At 45.2% G+C, this 20,014-nt stretch overlaps 1 protein-coding gene across 1 annotated transcript in view; it reads left to right on the top strand.

The window, feature by feature from the left end:
* Positions 1-20,014, top strand: part of RGS6 (regulator of G protein signaling 6) — a 302,264-nt gene that overhangs the window by 115,030 nt on the left and 167,220 nt on the right. The window lies entirely within an intron of this gene.

The following is a 20,014-nucleotide window of genomic DNA, read 5'->3' as shown; positions in this document are numbered from 1 at the left end:
ACTTCCCAGAATATTGCTTTGTGCCACTCGCAACAGAAATACCCCAGGTGGATAACTTTAACAATCAGGAGCTCCTCAGTTGCTCACACCAAATACCACCATGGAGTTTACAGAGACTTATGGCTAGAAAAGCCATACCAGGTCATTTACTACACCACAGGCACTACACTACCAAAGTGCCTGCCTAGTTCTTTAAATAGTGATATAGGTTGGGCTACTTGTTTTCCTTTTATACTAGTGGCTTTCAGGAAATCTTTTTCCCTTTCTTCCTATAAGATCTCACCTGGATTTGGCCCTTGGTGTTTTCCCATTCTAAGTATGGGGGAGGAAGCATAGGAGACATTTCTTCTGCCCAGCATCTGAACACCTTTCTTTGATAAGGACATAATGTATGTTGTTGAGACCAAAGACCATGCCCCACAGTAGAGGCTGGAAATACTAGATACTGTCTTTGTCTGAGAGCAGCCAGGACACAAGACGTGAGGCAGGCACTGCCAATGAGTTCCACTCATGCCACACTTTGACTCAAGAGCCAGGGATATAAAGGACAGGAATCCCTTCCTCCTCTGGCTGGAGCGATCTCCCAGAACCAGTTCTGGGCTGTGTTGATGGGCATTTTCCAGTTGGCTTGTCTCAAGTCTGACATTTTAGTTGCACCTCCAGATTTCTTCTACAAAATAAACTTCTATCTTGTTTATTGTTGCTGTTGTTAGTTGCTGTGTGTGTATAGGGTAGAACTGCACTCTGTAGGGTTTGACCTTTTGGAAACAAATCACTAGCCTTACTTGTGAGGTACTTGTGGATGGGTTTGAGCCATCACCCTTCAGTTAGTCATCCAGTGCTTAACCAATTTACACCACCCATGGACTCCTTCGCTTTTGTTTAAGCCACTGTAATGTTGTTTAGTTTTTGTTTCTCTGGAATATACAGCTGAACCTCATAGCAACTCCTCAAAATCATGGACAGTGTTCTTAATAAACTGCAAATCTGGATCTCTCCAGCTAATATCCTCCCTAAGGAACAACAATAAGAGGTAGTCAGCATGGCTACTGTAACACTGCAAGAAAATGTTTTAGAAAACGGACAGTGTTTTCATCATGTATCGATCAGACTTTCATTCTGCCTGTGGGCTGGACCGTATGACTTCACTATTAATCTGGGCTTTTAATGGTCTTTCAAAGGTTGACCATAATACCACTATGAGGATCAGAGTGAGCAGGAAGAGGCCGACAAATCAAGCTCTAGTCCTGAATAAAAAACAGCCTAAGATAGGACCACGTGTTGGCTTCTCTTCTTTAAGCTGCACCAGTGACCATTGAGTCGATTCTGACTCTTGGTGACCCCATGTGTTTCAGAGTAGAGCTGCACTCCATGGCCTTACCAGGCTGTGACCCTTCAGAAGCATATTGTCAGGCCTTTCTTTCAAGGCATCTGTGGGGAGCTTTGAACCATCCACCTTTCGGTTATTAGTTGAGTGCTTAACTGATTATGCAACTCAGAGACTCCTACCTCTTCTTTAACATTCATGTAACTAATCTGCAATAGCAAATAGGAAGATCACGCTCCACTCTGACAATGGAGCCTGGCTTAGTATAAAGATTCAGAAGGGGCCCTACTAAGTAATCAAGCCTCTAAAAATCAATTCTTATGAGAAAAAGCTGCCTAGTGATTAGCTATTCCAAAACACTAAACACTGATTTTGACCAACATTCTTTAATGTATTCATCAGGTGTTTATTGAAAATCTAAGGTATGCTGTGCTCTCTGTAGTGAGTTGGGGATGTAGGGTCTCCCTCCTTAACAAGTATACACACTAATGGAGAGAGAGAAGGAGGCCAAGAAATGAATGCAGTGTACTTTGTTTTATCTTATTGCCAGGAATCCTGAGCTAAACTCTGTGATCATGCCAACAGCCCTGTGTCACCAGGGTATTTTGGTACAGCTCTCTCCCTGTCTGTTATTTGGATCCTATTATATTCTCTTTATTTGTTTTAGCAATTTCTTTAATTACTTGTGGCCTCAAATCTATTCCATTTTGGAAGTAGCCAACACTTGTGCAGGGGTGGTGATGAGAGAATGGGGTTTGAAAAAATAAACCCATGGCTAGGTTTTATATGTATTCTGCCTTCTCCCTGGTTATGGAGTTTCTCCTTTTGGGAATATTTTTAAAATATACTCTGAAAAAAGCCAGTTTTCCCTTAGTCTGGAGCAGATCTGTGGGCAAAAGGGATGACCCGTTGGAAAGAAGCATGGCTCTTCATGAAATTCCTCACCACAGTCTTCTAACACCAGTGGATTCCCAGGCCCAGAGTCACCCATGGACTGAGTGATTATGTCTGTGTGGAGCAGTGTCATGAAGCAGGGCTGGGCCACAGACCAGCTGTGGAGCCGTCCACGATGCTTTCAGGGAATCTGCTGTAATGTCTTGGTAGAAAAGCAGAAAGCAAGTTTTAACTTGTTATAAATCAGAGGAGAATACAGAAATCCTTAGCTATGTGTTTGGCTTGCTCCTGGAGCAGAGCCATCAGATGCTGTAAATGGTGGTCAATGTAAATTTTCCTCTGAATCAAGGCATGAGCAGGAAATGGGAGGTGACAATGACAAGCTGGGTTCTGGGAGGGCCTGGCAGAGGGTCCATTGTTCGAGCTCATTTTCTTGCTTTCTCCTGAGAGTGAAATGGAGCATGATAATCACAGGGTAAGTTCCAGAAGGGTGAAGTTCGGGCAGCTTAGGGTGATTTAAGGCACCCAGATTGAGAATGGAGAGGTTTGGGCTCCCCCTGCCTGCTGCACTGTGGATAAGCCCAGGGTTTGCTTCCAAGAGAACTGGTTCTCTTCTGTTTTTCACATTCCTGACCATATCCAGCCTCACTGCTTAGTGCATGTCCGCACACCAATGACTCCCAAACTGCTTAATGCATGTCCCTACACCAATGACTCCCAAACCGTATCTCCAGCCTGCCCTCTCCCTGAAAGCCCAAATGGCCAACTAGACATCTCCACTCAGATGGCTGTTCCCCATCTTGGATTTAGTGAGACCAATCAGTGAATTCAGGCCTCCTTCCTATCTTCTCCCCAGCTCAGTAAGTGGCTCCACTATCCAACTGGGTACCCAAAACTAAACCAAACTCACTGCCAAGGAGTTGATTCCAACACATAGGACAGAACAGAACTGCCTCAGAGGTTTTTGAAGGCTGTGTTCTTTCCAGAAGCAGACTACCATATCTTTCTCCTGCAGAACAGCTGGTGGGCTCAAATCGCCAGCCTTTCAGTTAGCAACCAAGCTTTTAACCACTGGGCTACCAGGACTCCCTTTCCATCCAGGTCATCGAACCCAAAACCCAGGATCAATCTTGACTCCTCTTCTTCTTACACTCCATGTCCAGTCCATCCTCCAAGATAGATCCTGATTCCATTTGCTTCCCTCGATCCCACTACCGCTACCCTACCCCAGACACATCACGTTGCTCAAATGGCTTTCAAAATGAGAGCCACACACTCAATATGGTTCCTAACTGGTCTTCCTGACTCTATTCCTACAATCCATTTTCTACTCAGCAGCTGAAACAATGTTTAAGAACATACCAGAGGCTTCCTGGACATAATGCTCTGAAAATAAAATTCATCAGGCCATGGTGGTTAATGCACTCAGCTAGTAACCAAAAAGTTAGAGGTTCAAATCATAATCAAATAAAAAATCAGTCCAAAAAACCCTAGGGTTCTGTTGTTGTTAGGTGCCAACAAGTCATCTCCGACTCATAGCGACCCTATGCACAGGAGAATGAAATACCATCTGGTCCTGAGCCAGCTCCATGATTCTTGCTATACTTGACCCCATCACCACTGCCGCTGTGTCAATCCATCTCGCTGAGGGCCTTTCCCTCTTTCGTTGACTCTCTACCTCACCAAGCATGACATCCTTCTCCAGGGAATGGAGCAGTTATATTCTGACACATGGGGTTGCCATGAATTAGAGTGAACTCAACAGCAAGTGGCCCTAACTGGTGTGGCCTCACCTCCCTCCCTGCTCTTGTCTCCATTCTGTCCTGGGTCACTGTCTCCAGTTACACCAGCCTTCCTTCCTCCCTCTGGATATAACCAACTAGATTCCAATTTAGGATCTTAGCACTGGCCCTTCCTCTTCCCCCAAATAGTCACTCAGCTAGATCCTTCTTACACTTCAGGCCCCAGTATAAACGTCATCATACTCACCACCCAACCTCAGTAGCCCACAGTCCCCGTTTGGCTTGTTCCTTGGGCAGAGCCATCAGATGCTGTAAATGGAGGTTAATGTAAATTTTTCTCTGAATCAAGACATGAGCATCACTCAGTTTATCCTCATGATTGCACTGACATTCTCTTGATTTTGTACTGGTTTATTTGTCCATTTTCTTTGTTGTAGTGGCTTACTTTTCTCTTAGAACATAAGCTCGGTGATGGCAGGGACCACATCTGCAGCACAAAGAACATTGTTGGGCACAATCGGAGATCAGTAAATGTTCTTTTAAATGACTAACTAGAGTAAGAAACCATTATGCTTCCTGAACGTCAGTTTCCTCAGCTGTAAAATGAGAATATCGGTACCAAGTCTCATGGTGACAGTGAAGAGAGGGGTGGTATGTGTGGAAGCCCTTTGTGAGATCCACATCTCTGTGGAGATGTAAAGTATCTAAACCAGGTGCTGCCGAGTTGAACGTGACTCATGGCACCCCACGTGTGTCAGAGCAGAAGCGTGCTCTGTAGGGTTTTCAGTGCTGAGTTTTCAAAAGTAGATTGCCAGGCCTTTCCTCTGATGCTCCTCTGGTAGACAAGAACTTCCAATCTTTTGGTTCGCAGCCGAGTGTGTTAACTATTTGACCATGTGGGGACTCCAGTAAAGTACAGTGTTATGGTAACCAGTACAGCAAAGAAAAATTCTCTGGTCCTGATGTCCACTGAAGTCAAGTGTGTAAATAATAAAACTCACCTGTACAGCACACTGTACACCCTGTAAAAGAAATATCTTCACTCTTCCATGTTTGTGCTGGGGACTCTCCATTTGCCCCCACAGAGCCAGGCTCCACCTTTCTCACCTGCCTCTGTGTCCTTGAATCCCATGCCCTGTGGGTACTGATGGCTTCGACCAATAGGAGGTCAGAGGGCAGGAGGAAGAGAGGTGCCTCAGTGTTCTAGTGCTGCCATAACAGAGCTACCACAAATGGGTGGCTGTAAAGAACAGAAATTTATTTTTGTACAGTTCTGTGAGGCTAAAAAGTCCCAATCAGGGTCTTCCAGATGCCTCTTGTGAGACTCTCTCCTGGTTTCTGGTGTCTGCTGGCAATCCTTGCTTATAGATGACCCTCACATGTTGTCTGTCTTCCCATATGTGTGTGTGTGTGTGTGTGTTTATGTGCCTATTCTAATGTTTTCATAACTCAGACATGATTAGATAGGCTCCCTAAGGCATTTGACCACTAACCAGAAGGCTGGTGGTTCAAACCCACCAGCCACTCCTCAGAAGGAAGACTGGGCGATCTACTTCGCTGGAGATACCCACCTTGGAAACCCAAGGAGGGGTCGCTGTGAGTTGGAACCAACTCAACGGCAGTGAGTTTGGTTTGGTGTTTTTGAACTCTACACTTATATGACCTCAACTCATTGGCTGGTTACATTACATTAGGTTTTAGCATGGAAAATGATTACTACATATTACATTATAGTAGTTAATCTGCTTTACCCAAGGTCTGCTGATCTAATCACGTTACTACCCCATGACGATGACCACACTAGTGTTTGGCCAAACAACTGGAAACGAAAGCCTAACCAAGTTGACCCATAAAATTAACCATCATGAGCAGTCACAGTACTTACTCCCACATGGAACTCTGTCTGATCATGGCTGTGGTCTGGCCACCCTCTGTTACACTTCCTCTGAGCCTTTAAATACTCCCTCTTCCTACCCATTGGACCTAACAGTAGAAACTACCTCTAACTGCTGCTCCAGCTCCAGGCTTTGTTGTTGCTGTTGTTAGGTGCCATCGAGTCGACTCTGACTCACAGCAACCCCATGTACAACAGAACGAAATACTGCCCTGTCCTGTGCCAGCCTCACAATCCTTGCTATACTTGAGCCCATCGTTGCAGCCACTGTGTCATTCCCTCTCACTGAGGGCCTTCCCCTTTTTCGTTGACCCTTCACTTTATCAAGCATGCCATCCTTCTCCAAGGAATGGCCCCTTCTGACAACATGACCAAAGTAGGTGAGATGAAGTCTGGCCATTTTCACTTCCAAGGAGCATTTGGCTGCCATTCTTCCAGGACAGGTTTGTTAGTTCTTCTGGCAGTCTGTGGTACTTTCAGTGTTCTTCGCCAGCACCACAGCTCAACAGCATCAACTCTTCTTCAGTCTTCCTTAGGCAGCTTGTGCATTTCCCTTAACCCCGCCCACACCTTTGTCTAGAGGGCCCTCCTTATACTCTCTGCCATCATGGTGCTTAAGGGGGCTGCCTACTCCCTGCCCAGCCCCTCACTGATATGGCAGCCTCACCAACAATACTTTCTGTAATAAGTGTGCCTTCTTGTGGGTGTAGCTTTTATACTTTCCCATTTTTATTTCTTTCCTCATCTGACGTCCCAACCTTCTGCCCCTCAGCTGCAGTATCACCCATTTAACCACAGAATACTAAAACTATTTGGAAGCTTGAGAAAAAAAAAAAAAAAATGGCATTCTGCTTGGCGAGAGGTATCCCATTCTTGGGCTGGGCCTAGACCCTCTTCCTTTCTCTGCAGTGGCTGCACACAGACAGACACACTTACTTCTACTTAATGGACTCAGAGCAGCCAGCATGTGTGGTATTGAGATCGGACCTGTACTTACTAAACTGATTACTTTCCTCACACTTTGTTCTTAACTTGAGCTTCTGTTGTCATTTTCAGTATTTTAGGGATGAGGGACAATTTACAGAAGCACTTACACATCTGTGATATAAGAGTGCTGTGTGTATGGCAGTGTGTGTGCATATGAGTCGAGTGTGTGCTGCCTCTGTATGGGTGTGGGAATGTATGAGTAGGTGTGTGTGTGCTTGCACATGTGGGAATTGAGTGTGTGCTGCCTGTGTGTGTGGGTATGTATGTGTAGGCATGTGTGTATGTGCACACATGTGTGAGTTGTGTATGTGCTATCTATTCATATGTGCACAAGTGTGTATGACTAGGTATGTGAGAATGTGTGCACATGTGTGAGTTGAGTGCATCTGCCTTTGTGTATGGCTGTGTGTGTGTGCACATGTATGGGTTGTGTGCTCCCTTTGTGTGTGTATGTGCAGGTGGGTATGAGCAGATGTGTGTGAGAGTATATGTGCTTGTGTGGGTTGAGTGTGTGCTGCTTCTTTGTATGTGTGCAGGTGTGTATAAGTAGGGATATGTGTGTGTGTGAGTTGCCTATGTGTATGTGAGGTGGTTGTGTGACAGTAGGTGTGTGTGTGTGTGTGTGTGTGGATTGAACGTGTGCTGCTTCATTGTATGTGTGTGGGTGTGTATGAATAGGTGTGTGTGTATGTGTGTGAGAGAGTTGAATGTGTGCTGTGTGTGTGTGTGTATGAGCATAATATGTGTGAATGCACAGTATCTGCTGCTAAGGAAGGGCAGGGAAGAGTTAATAAGAAATGGGCCATGAGGGGTGGGAAGGAGGAGGGAACCTTGTCCATCAGGGAGGTGACACAGGTTGAAATGAGTAAAGAGGAGGCAAAGCCCTGTAGGCCATGGAGCCTTGTTTCCCTCCTCTCAGGGCTCCCTCCAGCCCAGAGTGGTGCATTATTGATCAGAGAGCCTGGCCCACAGAAACCAGAAAGGCTGGTACGGTCTAAATTTTAGACCCCAAAGCTTTCTCAGTCCCCAGTGGCTGGCTTCACTTTTTCCTTGAGTTCTCCCAAGCTGTGCCTTAACCCCTTACATAATGCCTAAAGAAGAAAAGGAACTTGGGGTTTTATGCCCTGGCTTTAGCCCACATGCCTGGCTGCTTGCTGATGACAGCCTCTTGGTTCTCCAGGGCCCTTGCCAGCCCTCAGCAAAATCAGGACACACAGGACCGGCTCCTGCCACTCCTGTTGTGTGGTCATCAGCACTTCCCTGCCCTCATGCTGTACAGCTCTTTGCCCTTAGCACTCATAGTGGCACCAAGGGAAAGGTCCTGAAGGGGCAAATCCACTAGCAGTCCCCTGAAACATGGCAAGGAGGAGCAGCAATAGTGGTGTGCCACTGTCCTGTGCACTGAGCCCCTCTGGGTTTGCGGGTGTTCATTGAAGGCAGCTGGGCAGGGACCCAGGACAGTGGCCTGCAGCAGAGTTGTAGCGACTGCCATCTGGCACTGTCCAGCACCTAGTCCTACAGACTGACCCAGCAGCACACACATTTACCTGAGGCTGACTACAAGGCAGGCTCAGTGACGCTGGGAGTGGCGATGGGCCCAGGTGGAGAGCAGGGATGGAAGGAAAGGCCCGCACACCGATGCTGGGAAACGAGATTGTTCTGGCAATGCTCTGAGATCATTTTTCCATAGCTTTGAGCTTGGACTTTGATTCAGCCCGTGGAGTCTGGAGCAGTGCTTCGCACCCGAGTGATGCCCAGTGCGTGCTTGTGGCTTTTGCCCTTCTGGAACTCTTTCCTTTTCTGGTGACTTGCTGTTCGTCCCCCTTTGACGTAGACATGAATGCTAGATGTCACAGGGTCCCATCAGTGGGTGTGCCTCCAGCTGCTCTGTTAGAGCCCTCAACTCTGCTTCTAATACTTTCCTCCTCAGTCAAGTGCCTCTCACTGTGCTTTACAGTGACCCTGTGCCTCCTTCTCTGTAAACTTTTCCATGCACAGGGTCAGGTGAAATTAAACACTCCCCACTCTGTAACCCATAAAAGACAAAGACGAACTCCATTGCCATCAATGCAGTTTGGACCATACGACCTTATGTGTTACAGAGTAGTCATTGCAGAAGCAGGCCACCAGCCCTTTCTTCTGCAGTATTGCTGGTTGGGTTCAAACCACCAACCTTTTGGTTAGTAGTTGAGTGCAAACCATTTGCACCACCTAGGGGCCTTTTGTGGCCCCAAAGCACCCAACAAACACTAATCACAGTCCTTGTAACACCCTACGGCACCTATTTATCTTCCTCATCACTGCAGGTAAATGAATAAAAGTGTTCAAGTCACTAGTAACCACAAAAATAATAATTGTTATTATCAAATGCACTGACATTTACTGATCACTTACTATGTGCTGAGAGTCACAGGGAAAAATCCTTTTCAGACTTTATCCTCATGTCCCCCCATCAGATCATGCTCCTGTCATATCTTATAGACAAGGAGGCTGAAGCTTGGATGGGTCAAGACTTATCAAGGTCATGGAGCAAGTGAGATGGGAAACCTGGATTCATAGCCAGGCCATTTGGATCCTGGCCACTCCTGTAGGAGAAGCAAAGCTGAGATCATGGCTGTAGCTGAGGTAGAAAAGGAGAGACCTTGGGGTTCTTCTAGTGTTTTATCTCAAGAACGGGAAATTGATGTGGGAATAGATTCTATGGTGATAGAGAAGACTCGAGCCTAACTTTGAAAGAATAAGCTCATATATTTGAATGAAATGAAGAAGCTTGAAGAAACTGAGCTAGAACAATCTCTGAATTGTCTAGGAGGCCTTGTAGGATAGTGGACCAAGGAAGAGAGAGGAAGAAGGACACAGTTACAAGTATGAGAGCTCTGACCGGGAGATCAGCCCCAAGCTAAATTCTAGTTTGGGCAGATGAAAGGATTGTGTATGGTCTATAGGTAGAAAGGGAAGTAGAAGAACCAACATTTAGTGGTATGTCAGAAGGTACCACGGACTGGATGCGATAGTTAAGGTTGTGTGAACACTTGGCTGGGCTGTGAGTCTCAGTGGTTTAGCAGTCTTGATATAGTCATCCCCCATGACAAGATCTAATATAATATAATCATCCACATGAGAAGTCTGCTATGTGCAACAAACCAGTTAAGCTGTGGCCTGCTTCCAATATATATGGACTCCTGGCAAAACTCTCTGGCTTTTTGTTCCATCTGAATTCTGTACCTGGCTCATTATTGTCTCACCTCTGATTCTTGGACTTGAACCGGTGGCCTGCCATATTGCCTGATGATCTTGAAGTTGCCTTTACAGGCTGTGAACCAACAGCCTGACATATTACCTGCCAATCTTGGCGTCATCAGCCTCCGAGGCCAACAGCCCACCGTATTGCCTGCCAATCTTGGGTTTGTCAGCTCCTGCAACTTTGTGAGTCAGGAAAAGCCTCCAGTTTCATGTCTGACACAGGGACTTGGGACATGCCAGCCTCTACAACTGTGTGAGCCATTTCCTTGGGATAAATTTCTTTCTGTCTCAACATATATATAAGCTTCCCTCAGAAACCCAAGGAGGGGTCGCTATGAGTCGAGCCCGACTCGATGGCACATAACAACAACAACAACAGAGAACCCACTGGACTAGGTGACTTTAGCTACATTTCCTGGTATTAAATCACCCAAACCTTCTGAAGGAGATTCTGTGATTGGTCCCATTTTGCAGATAAGTAAGCTGGGGCTCAGAGCAGTTGATTAACACATCCAAGGTGTTCTACAAAGTTCAGACACACAATTTGAACTGAGGAGCTGTCTGCTAACAAAGACCAACTTCTTTCACCCAAGGTGAAAGAGCTCTTCTCTGATGAAGGACCAGAGACAGACTCTGGAGAGCTGGAGTTGGAAGTAGTGTAAAACCAATAAAATCTTTGATCAGGAGCCCATGTGTCCTGAACTTGCTTGAAACATGGCTTGCTCATACACCCTGCTATGTACACCCTCGCCCATTCCAAGGCAGTGGCAGGTCTCCAGCACAATTTGCAGACTCAAATTAAACCTTAAAACATGTGTTGGAAGTATTATCAGTATGTTTGTCTACTTGTGTAGTTAGGCTGATCTGATGCCAAGGAAGTGACCAAGCCTGCAGACCTGGTGTCTGAAAGGAAGGATATTTCTTCACTCTTCTCTCCTGCTCTCCTCCAGAAAGCCTTATCCCCACAGACTAATGTATTAAATATTAAAGGTTCATGCGCTACGTGACAGATTCAAATTTGCGCGTGAGATGAGTGCTAGCCAACACTAATCAAAAAACCCAAACTCGCTGCTGTTGAATCGATTCCAACTCATGGGGACCTCATGTATTACAGAGAACTACTCCATAGGATTTTCTTGGCTGTAATCTTTACAGAGAAAGACCCCTGGTGGCACAGTGATTAAGTGCTCAGCTGCTAACTGAGAGGTCAGTGGTTCAAATCCACCAGCTGCTCTGCAGGACAGAAGACCTGGTGATCTGCTTCCATAAATATTACAGACCCAGAAATGCTTTAAAGCAGTTCTCTCCTGACATACAGGGTCACTGTAAGTCAGAATCCACTTGACAGCACACAATAGCGATCTTTAGAGAAGCAGATTGTCAGGTCTTCCATCCACATGCTGTCGTGTGAGTTTGAACTGCATACTTTTCAGTTAGCAGTCAAGCAGAAAGGAGCCCTGGTGGTGCAGTGATTAAAGGGCTTGGCTACTAACCAAAAGAAGGATGGTTCAAAACCCACCAATCACTCCATGGGAGAGAGATGAGGTAGTCTGCTTTCTTAAAGATTTACACCTTGGAAATCCTATGGGGCTGTTCTACTCTGTCCTGTAGGGTTGCTCTGAGTCAGAACGGACCTGGCAGCAATGGGAGTTAAGCCTAAAACGTTTGTGTCATGCATAGACCTTAGACAACATTGGAAGATAGTAAGTCCCTGATGTCTTGCAACCTCAGGGTTCACTCCAGCCCCTTGGAAATGCTCGCCAACCCTAAAAGCATGCTGACGCTCTCTGGCGGTGTTATTGAACCTTTGGCATTAGATCTCTGCCCTCCCCAAAGCAGCACTCTGCTCGCTTGTTTTCCATTCCTGCCTTTGGGTTGAGTGGGAAATGATAATCAGCCGCAGCCACCCTCCCAGTACGGAAACCACACCCCCAAAGGATGGGACCCTCGGCTTGGCTTCCCTGAGTTGAGGCCTAATCAATGTAACCATACTCAGCCTTCCCTTTAATAAGCTGATTACTGCACGAAATCCTGTGGGCTCCCGCTTTGCCCTGGATGCCTTTGATTGAAAAAACTAATCTGTCCTCCACCCCCACGTCTGCTGCTGCCCACATCCTCTTGCAAATCATGTAGTCAGCTGCCAACAATTAGATATAAGACTTGGGATTGGGATGCTGGAGGGTTATGAGGTTATGAATCAATCATGGGGGCTTGGGTGAGATAACAAACCCAGGGAGCCCATCTCAGGGACCGTGCCGGAACTCTCAAAGCCTCCCAGTTGATTTATGGGTTGGTAATAACCTCGCCTGGTCTCCTGCCCCCTATTATTTTTCATAATATGCAGGGAAGCTTTAAATTTCAGGAAATGGGGAAGAGCAGAGTCTGGCAGAAGGAAGTAGGGCTCTAGGAGAACACCCGCCAGTGGTTTCCCAAGGGCTGATTGTCTTGCTTGCTGTGTGGGCTGTAGGTCGCTGAGGGGCACAGTTGCCATACACCATGGAGGCCAACAAGCTAAGTGCCTGGCCTAGGGGAAGACCCCAGGGAGGTGGTCTTGGTGGGCCGTGCTTTAAGGCCAGATCCGTGTGATGCTTGGGTACCCCTAGGTCCAAAATCTTTCTGTGTGTGGATTTAATTCCTCCAACCTGTTCAAAACCAAGTCAGAGTGACTCAGGGGCCTTTCTCTAGAGAAGAGAAAATCACTTATTGGCCTAAAGCCAGTTACAAGGTGCTTTCAGACTGCAGTGGCAGAGAGTGGAACAGCAGGGACAGGCCAAAGAGGTGAGAGGGGCAGTGTCTCTCTCAGTCAGAGGAAGAGAGTTGAAGAACTTACCCTCCTTCTGCTCTCTGCTGTCTTCCAGGGGACAATTAACATTTAATAACGAAAAAAGGAAAGCTTTGAATTACTGCCTGAAAATTTTTTAATGCACATACTTGAGACTTTTTTTTTTTTTTACAAGAAAAGATACAATTTTTGAGATAAAGAAAAAGCAGGAGAGAATGAAAAACCATGAGCCTTTTATCAAAAGCAGTGGTTGCAAAACACCCATTCAAGGTCTGATGCTAGTTTGTGATGAAGTTTTCAAGGGCCACCAAAAAATAAGAAAGTGTAATGAACACATACATATGGATGAATATGTGTTACATGATGTATATTTGTACATAACTATTAGTGGATGAATATTTCTTAAGTCCCAATCATGAGCTAGGCCTATGCTGGGTTCCAGGAATATGAGAGTACAACCAAGTGCCTGCTCACTTGGGCTGTAGCTGGAAGGAGGAGGCAGACATTGATCCAATAATCAGAATCACATCATGAGATAAGTGCTCCAAAGGGACAGAACCCCATTCTCTGCAAGTGAAAGAGACCTGCAGGAACTTGGCCTAGTCCAGAGAGCAATGAAGGCTTTCCCAAAGGCAGGTGTTAGGACCAGATGTGCAGGAGTTAGCTAGGCTAGAGGTGGAGTGGAGATGAGATAGCATATGCAAAGGCCCGCAGTGAAGCAGAGTACAGTGCATGCTGGGAATAGAATGACAGTGTGTGTGGCTGAAGGATAGAGCAGGGGAGAAGGAGATGTAGAGTGATCAGGGAGACCAGACCGCGCAGAAGCAGAGCGGATGCTTGGTGTGTTACTTTTGCCTGGGTTGCCATGGGGTGACCCTGTGAGGTGAGGGCACCTGTTTTGCTTTCTACCATGACTTTCCAGGAAATTAACAATCAGAGGAGCGAGGCCAGAGTTGCTGCAAGGCAGAGGTTCTCTTCCCTAAAAGAGGTCCACTCTGGGCTTCCAAAGTTTGCTTGCTGCAATCCCTGTTTTTGTTTCCCCTTCTGTCCTTCTTGCTCTGCTACCCAACAATCTGTCCATCAGCAAATTGCTTCCTAAAAGCATCAGAAGATATTTTGAATAAATCTGAGGCCTAAAATTTAAAAGCAGGTGAATGATGCCAGAATTTCCAGAGGCTGCTGCTTCTCCCAGCCATGCAAATGACTTGGTTGGACGCTGGGTTCCAAGATGAGATCCCTGCAACATGGGCTATAACAGTCGTTAACGTGTGTTGAATGTTTACTATTTGCCAGACACTGCTAGCATTCATGTACAACATTCCATTGAACCTCACGGCCTGTACTGTTGTTACCGTCCTCATTTTCACACGAAAGATTGAAGGCACAATGCAAGCAAGTGGTCTGATAACCAGCAGGCTATTTCAGAAAATCCCTGAGGCAAAGGGCTTCGTGTATGTGTTCTGATTTAATCCTGCATGTGGGCAGTGATTTCCCCAGTGGACACATGAAGAGATGGAAGTTGGGAGGTGGTTAAAGTACATGCCCAGGGTCATACATATTGTAAGTGACATGCTCAGAGTTGAACTTCTGACTCCAAATGTTTTGTTTATAAACACTATACCTTGTTGCCTCATCTGCTTGGTAAACAAGTGTTTGTTTCTCTATTCAATTTGTCACACTTTTCCTTGGACAAGTGTGGGGGTCAGGAAGAAGTAAACATTCCCCTCTCTATGACCCCGTAAAGGATTAAAACCAAACCCATTTCCGTCAAGTTGTTCAGACTCATTGCAACATCATGTGTTACAAGCAAGTCCTGCTCCATAGGGTTTTCTTGGTTGTAACCATAACGGAAGCAATGTTGTTGTTGTTGTTATTTGCCGTCGAGTCGGTCCCGACTCATAGCGACCCCTCCTTGGGTTTCCGAGGCAGTATCACTAATCCTCAAAAATGCTGCTAAACTTTTCACCCTGCTGTTTCTTTTACCTCTGTTTAATCTACCTAACTGCAAACATTCACTGTGCCCACCCTCCAGCGCCCAGTTTCCTCTTACGATAAACTTTCTTTGCTAGCTAATTGTTGCATACTGAGCTTTTTAAAACTAAAGCATGAAAGAAAGGTCTAAAATGGTAAGGGCTGCCCTCCCTTAGATTGTCCTTCCATTCATCTGCAAATGGAGATCATAAACTGTTACATCATAGAATTATTACAGTAGGATCATTCCAAGGCCTGAAATATAGAACGTGCTCAATAAATTATTAGCTCAGTAACTCATCGTGGTAGGACTTATTAGTATCACTAAATTAATGTCTCTGCTTCAGAAAAAAAAATCAGCACAGAATATCACTTTTGCAATTTTAACTACTAGAAAGTTATTCAGAGATATAGAGGCAGAATTGTGGAGTAGAAATAATATTTGGCTTGAGATTGCGTGGATTCCAACCCTAGCTTCAGTAGGTGCCAGTTATATGGCCTTGCACCTCTCTGGGTCTAATCTTTAAAATGGGTATGATAGTCATTATATTGTACAGAACCATTGTCAGGATGATATATGATAACAGAGGTCAAGCCCAGCTCTGACTTAATATTCAATGAGCACTCGGAGAATGTCATTCCTTCTTTGTAAACATTGGCCTGTGCACCTATGTGGTGGCTGTGGTATGAGGCTACCCTCTCCACTCATAGGTGCAGCAGAGACCTTAGCAAGTGAGTGGAAATTTTTCTGGTAGACTGAGTCATAAGCTTGATTGAGGTGTACCTTAAGCTCACTCAGGGCAGGAACCATCTTATCTTTCGTTGGGCTCCAGATACATTTTACTCAAAAGAAAGTGTCTCTCTCTGGTGGTGAGGACTGGTAAGGTACCAGATGCTTCAGTTATGAGTACTGTGATACATAATCTACCAAGTTTCAGGTAACTTGAAATTTGCAGGTGACCAGAACCAGTCTTTCATCAACTTCGCCTAATCTAATTTGGGCTCTAACTGATACAGCATTTTGGAGAGAGTGGGAAGTCTTTCATAGTAAAAACCAAAACCAAACCCACTGCCATCTAATTAATTCTGACTCATAGTGATCCTATAGAACTGCCCCCACAGGGTTTCCAAGGCTGTAAATCTTTATGGAAACAGACTGCCTTCTCTTTCTCCTGCAGAGTGGCTAGTGGATTCTAACCACCAACCTTCTGGTTAGCAGCCAAATGCTTTAGCCATTACATCACTGTTGTTGTTATGTGCCGTCGAGTCGGACCTGACTCATAGTAACCCCTCCTTGGGTTTCCGAGGCAGTATCACTACGGAAGTAGATTGCCCCATCTTCCTTCCAAGGAGTGGCTGGTGGGTTTGAACCACCAGCCTTCTGGTTAGCAGTCAAGGGCCTTAGGCACTACGCTACCAGAGCTCCCACTAGAGCTCCTTAAAACCAAACCCACTGCTGTTAAGTCCCCTTTGACTCACAGAAACCCTATAGTATAGAGTAAAACTACTCTGTAGCATTTCCAAGGCTGTAAATCTTTATGGAAGCAGACTGCCACAATCTTTTTCCTGGGGTGAGTTTGAACCATCAGCCTTTCAGTTAGCAGTCTCAGCAGCTCACCTTTTTAACCACTGTACCACCAGGGCATAGTAGGATCCTTTTTCTAGGGGCAAGCTCTGGGTCAGCTTGTCAGGTGCTAAGCTGTTGGAGAGCTTAGAACATCTAAAGACAAAGCTTAGAATGGAACATGTTTAGAATAAGGGCCTCCCTCAAACCAGAAACAGAACCACCTAAAATATTGGAAGATCTTACCAGCTGACTCAAATTCAGTTTATACTGATCTGGAGTTAGTCACCAGAAGATCACAAGATCTTACTCTACCCAGGTAAATAAGTAAATAAACCCAAGGGAGGTGTGCAGGTTGTCATCCTTGGTCAAGGACAATAGTGAACAGTTCTGTTAGAGTCTACAAAGGCAGACAGATGGCCACAACAAGCACCAAGTTGAGGCCCATGATCAATCCACCCAATCTTCACTCCTCAGGAAAAAGACAGTCTTGAGAATCTGCCTTCTTGACCCTTCTCTGCCCTTTGCCTGGAGAGCAGGTCTTGGGTGAAGCAGAAGGCAGTGCAAAGTGATGTCCACTAGCAAAGTCCTCCATTCCCCCTATACTTTGGTCTCAGAAGCCAATTCTTCCCTCTCTTCTCTTTAAAATAAGAAATATTTTTTCCATGTTGTTGTAAAGTGCCATCGAGTCGTTTCCGACTCATAGTGACCCCATGCACAGCAGAACGAAACACTGCCCGATCCCGCGCCAGCCCCACAATCCCTGCTATACTTGAGCCCATCATAAATACCAGAGGCTCAGCCTCAAAATTCACGTCTACATGTCACCACGGTAGGACAAACCGACAGACAAGTTTGTCCTGCTGTTGGAGACCTCTCGTATCACCCCCACCTGGGTCCCTGTGGCTGACTGTTAGCCTAAATGGACTATTCCTAAAGGTGCGCAATAATGCACCAAACAGCGTTTCTTTGCTATTCATAAGGTTTTCCCTGGCCAGTTCTTTGAGAAGTGGATTGCCTCTTCCTTCTTCCTAGTCTGTCTCAGTCTAGAAGCTGGGCTGTTTCCATACATAATAATATATCAATGTTATAGGAACTCCAAATAATATGGAAATGTAAAGAGTAACCTGTAGTTTGATTGTCCCTTTTCCTCAAGATAACCTAGAATTAACAGTTTAAATTTATTTCCAGAACTTTTTTTCCTCCATGTCTGTGCATATCTATACATATATAACTAAAAAACCACTCATAGCGACCCCCGTTGGCTTTCCAAGGCTGTAAATCTTTACAGAAGCAGACTGTCCCATTTTTCCTTGTGGAGCAGCTGGTGGGTTAAAACCACTGACCTTTTAGTTAGCAGCCAAATGCCTCAACTTGTACACCACCAGAGCTCCTTTACATATAAAACCAGTAGACTATAAATACATGCTTCTGGCACTTGACATCTATGCAATGTTCTCGGTATGCTTTTTCACTTCATATATTAGGTGTTCAATAAGCATTTACCATATGAATGAGCCATGATTTATTTATTCAGACCCATATTAGAGAACTTTTGGGTTGTTTCCAATTAGTACTCTAATAAGCATAACTATAAGTCAAATAAGGAGCTCTGGTGGTTGAGTGCCTAAGGCATTTGACTGCTAACTAGAAGGTTGGTGGTTCAAACCACCAGCTGCTCCACAGAAGGAAGATGGGGCAATCTATTTCTGCAGAGATTTACCACCTTGGCACCCAATGGGGTTCACTGGAGTCAGAATTGACTCTATGGCAGTGTGTTTTTATATATAAAATAACATACTTCAAGTAAATACATATAACACATAAGAAAACATATGAAATATAACACATACTAGGTACACAGAGGGAGCTCTGGTGGCATAGTGCCTAAGGCATTTGACTGCTAACCAGAAGACTGGTGGTTCAAACCCACCAGCCACTCCTCAGAAGGAAGGTTGGGCAATCAACTCCCACAGTAATGTTGTTGTTGTTAGGTGCCATCAAGTTGTTTCCAACTCATAGCGACCCTATCTATCCACAGCAGAACAAAACACCACCCAATCCCACGCCAGCTCCTGATCCCTGCTATACTTGAGCCCACCATCGCAGCCACTGTGTCAATCCATCTCGTTGAAGGCCTTCCCCTCTTTTGTCGACCCTCCACTTTACCAAGCATGACATCCTTCTCCAGGAAATGGTCCCTTCTCTCAACATGACCAAAATAGGTGAGACAAATCTGGCCATTCTCACTTCCAAGGAGCATTTTGGCTGCACTTCCTCCAGGACATATCTGTTAGTTCTTTCAGCAGTCCATGGTACTTTCAGCATTCTTCGCCAGCACCACAACTCAAAAGCATCAACTCTTCTTCAGTCTTCTTTACTCATTGTCCAGCTCTCACATGCATATGAGGTGATTGAAAATATCATGGCTTCTGTCAGGTGCACCTTGGTCCTCAAGGAGACATCCTTGCTCCTTAGCACTTGAAAGAGGTCCTTTGCAGCCAACTTGCCCAGTGCTATACGTTATCTAATGTCCTGACTGCTACTTCCATTGGTGTCGATTGTAGAACCAAGCAACGTGAATTCTTTAACAACCTCAAGCTTTTCTCCATTTATCATAATGCTGCTTATTGGTCCAGTTGTGAGGATTTTTGTTTTCTTTATACTGGGATGTAATCCATACTACAGACTGTATTCTTCAATCTTCATTAGTAAGTGCTTCAAATCGTCCTCACTTTCAGCAAGCCAAGTTGCAGGTGGTTAATGATTCTTCCTCCAATCCTGATGGCACATTCTTTTTCATATAGTCCAGCTTCTCAGATTATTTGCTCAGCATATAGATTGAATAACTATGGGGAAAGGATGCAACCCTGATGCACTCCCTTCTTGATTTTAAACGACACAGTGTCCCCTTGTTCTGTTCAAACAACAGTCTCCTGGTTAAGGTGCAGGTTCCTCATGAGTACAATCAAGTGTTTGGGAATTCCCATTCTTCTCAATGTTATCCACAATTTGTCATTATCTACACAATCTAATGCCTTTGCCTAGTCAATAAAACACAGGTAAACATATTTCTGGTATTCTTTGCCTTGAGCCAAGACCCACCTGACAGCAGATAAGATATCCCTTGTTCCACGTCCTCTTCTGAATCCAGCTTGCACCTCTGGAAGTTCTCTCAATATACTGCTGCAACAGTTTTTGAATTATCTTCAGTAAGATCTTACTTGCGTGTGATATTAATGATATTGTTTAAGATCACCTTTCTTTGGAATGGGTACAGATATGGACCTCTTCCAGTCAGTTGGCCAGGTAGCTCTCTTCCAAATCTCTTGGCATAACCGAGTCAGTGCCTCCAGTAGGGCATCTGTTTGTTGAAATATCTCAATGGGTATTCCATCAATTCCTGGATCCTTGTTCTTCATCAATTCCTTCACTGCAGCTTTGACTTCCTCCTTCAATACCATTGGTTGTAGATCATATGCTACCTCCTGAAATGGATGAAGATCGACCAGTTCTTTTTGGTACAGTGACTCTCTGTATTTCTTCCATCTTATCTTGATGTTTCCTGCATCATTCAATATTTTGCCCATAGAATCTTTCAATATTGCAA

Source organism: Orycteropus afer, unplaced genomic scaffold, assembly GCF_000298275.1.
Source record: "Orycteropus afer afer isolate SDZICR_OR568_19922 unplaced genomic scaffold, OryAfe1.0 scaffold00079, whole genome shotgun sequence".
Lineage (NCBI taxonomy): Eukaryota > Metazoa > Chordata > Mammalia > Tubulidentata > Orycteropodidae > Orycteropus > Orycteropus afer.
The sequence above is the reverse complement of the archived record's forward strand: the minus strand, read 5'-3'. Positions and strand labels throughout refer to the sequence as shown.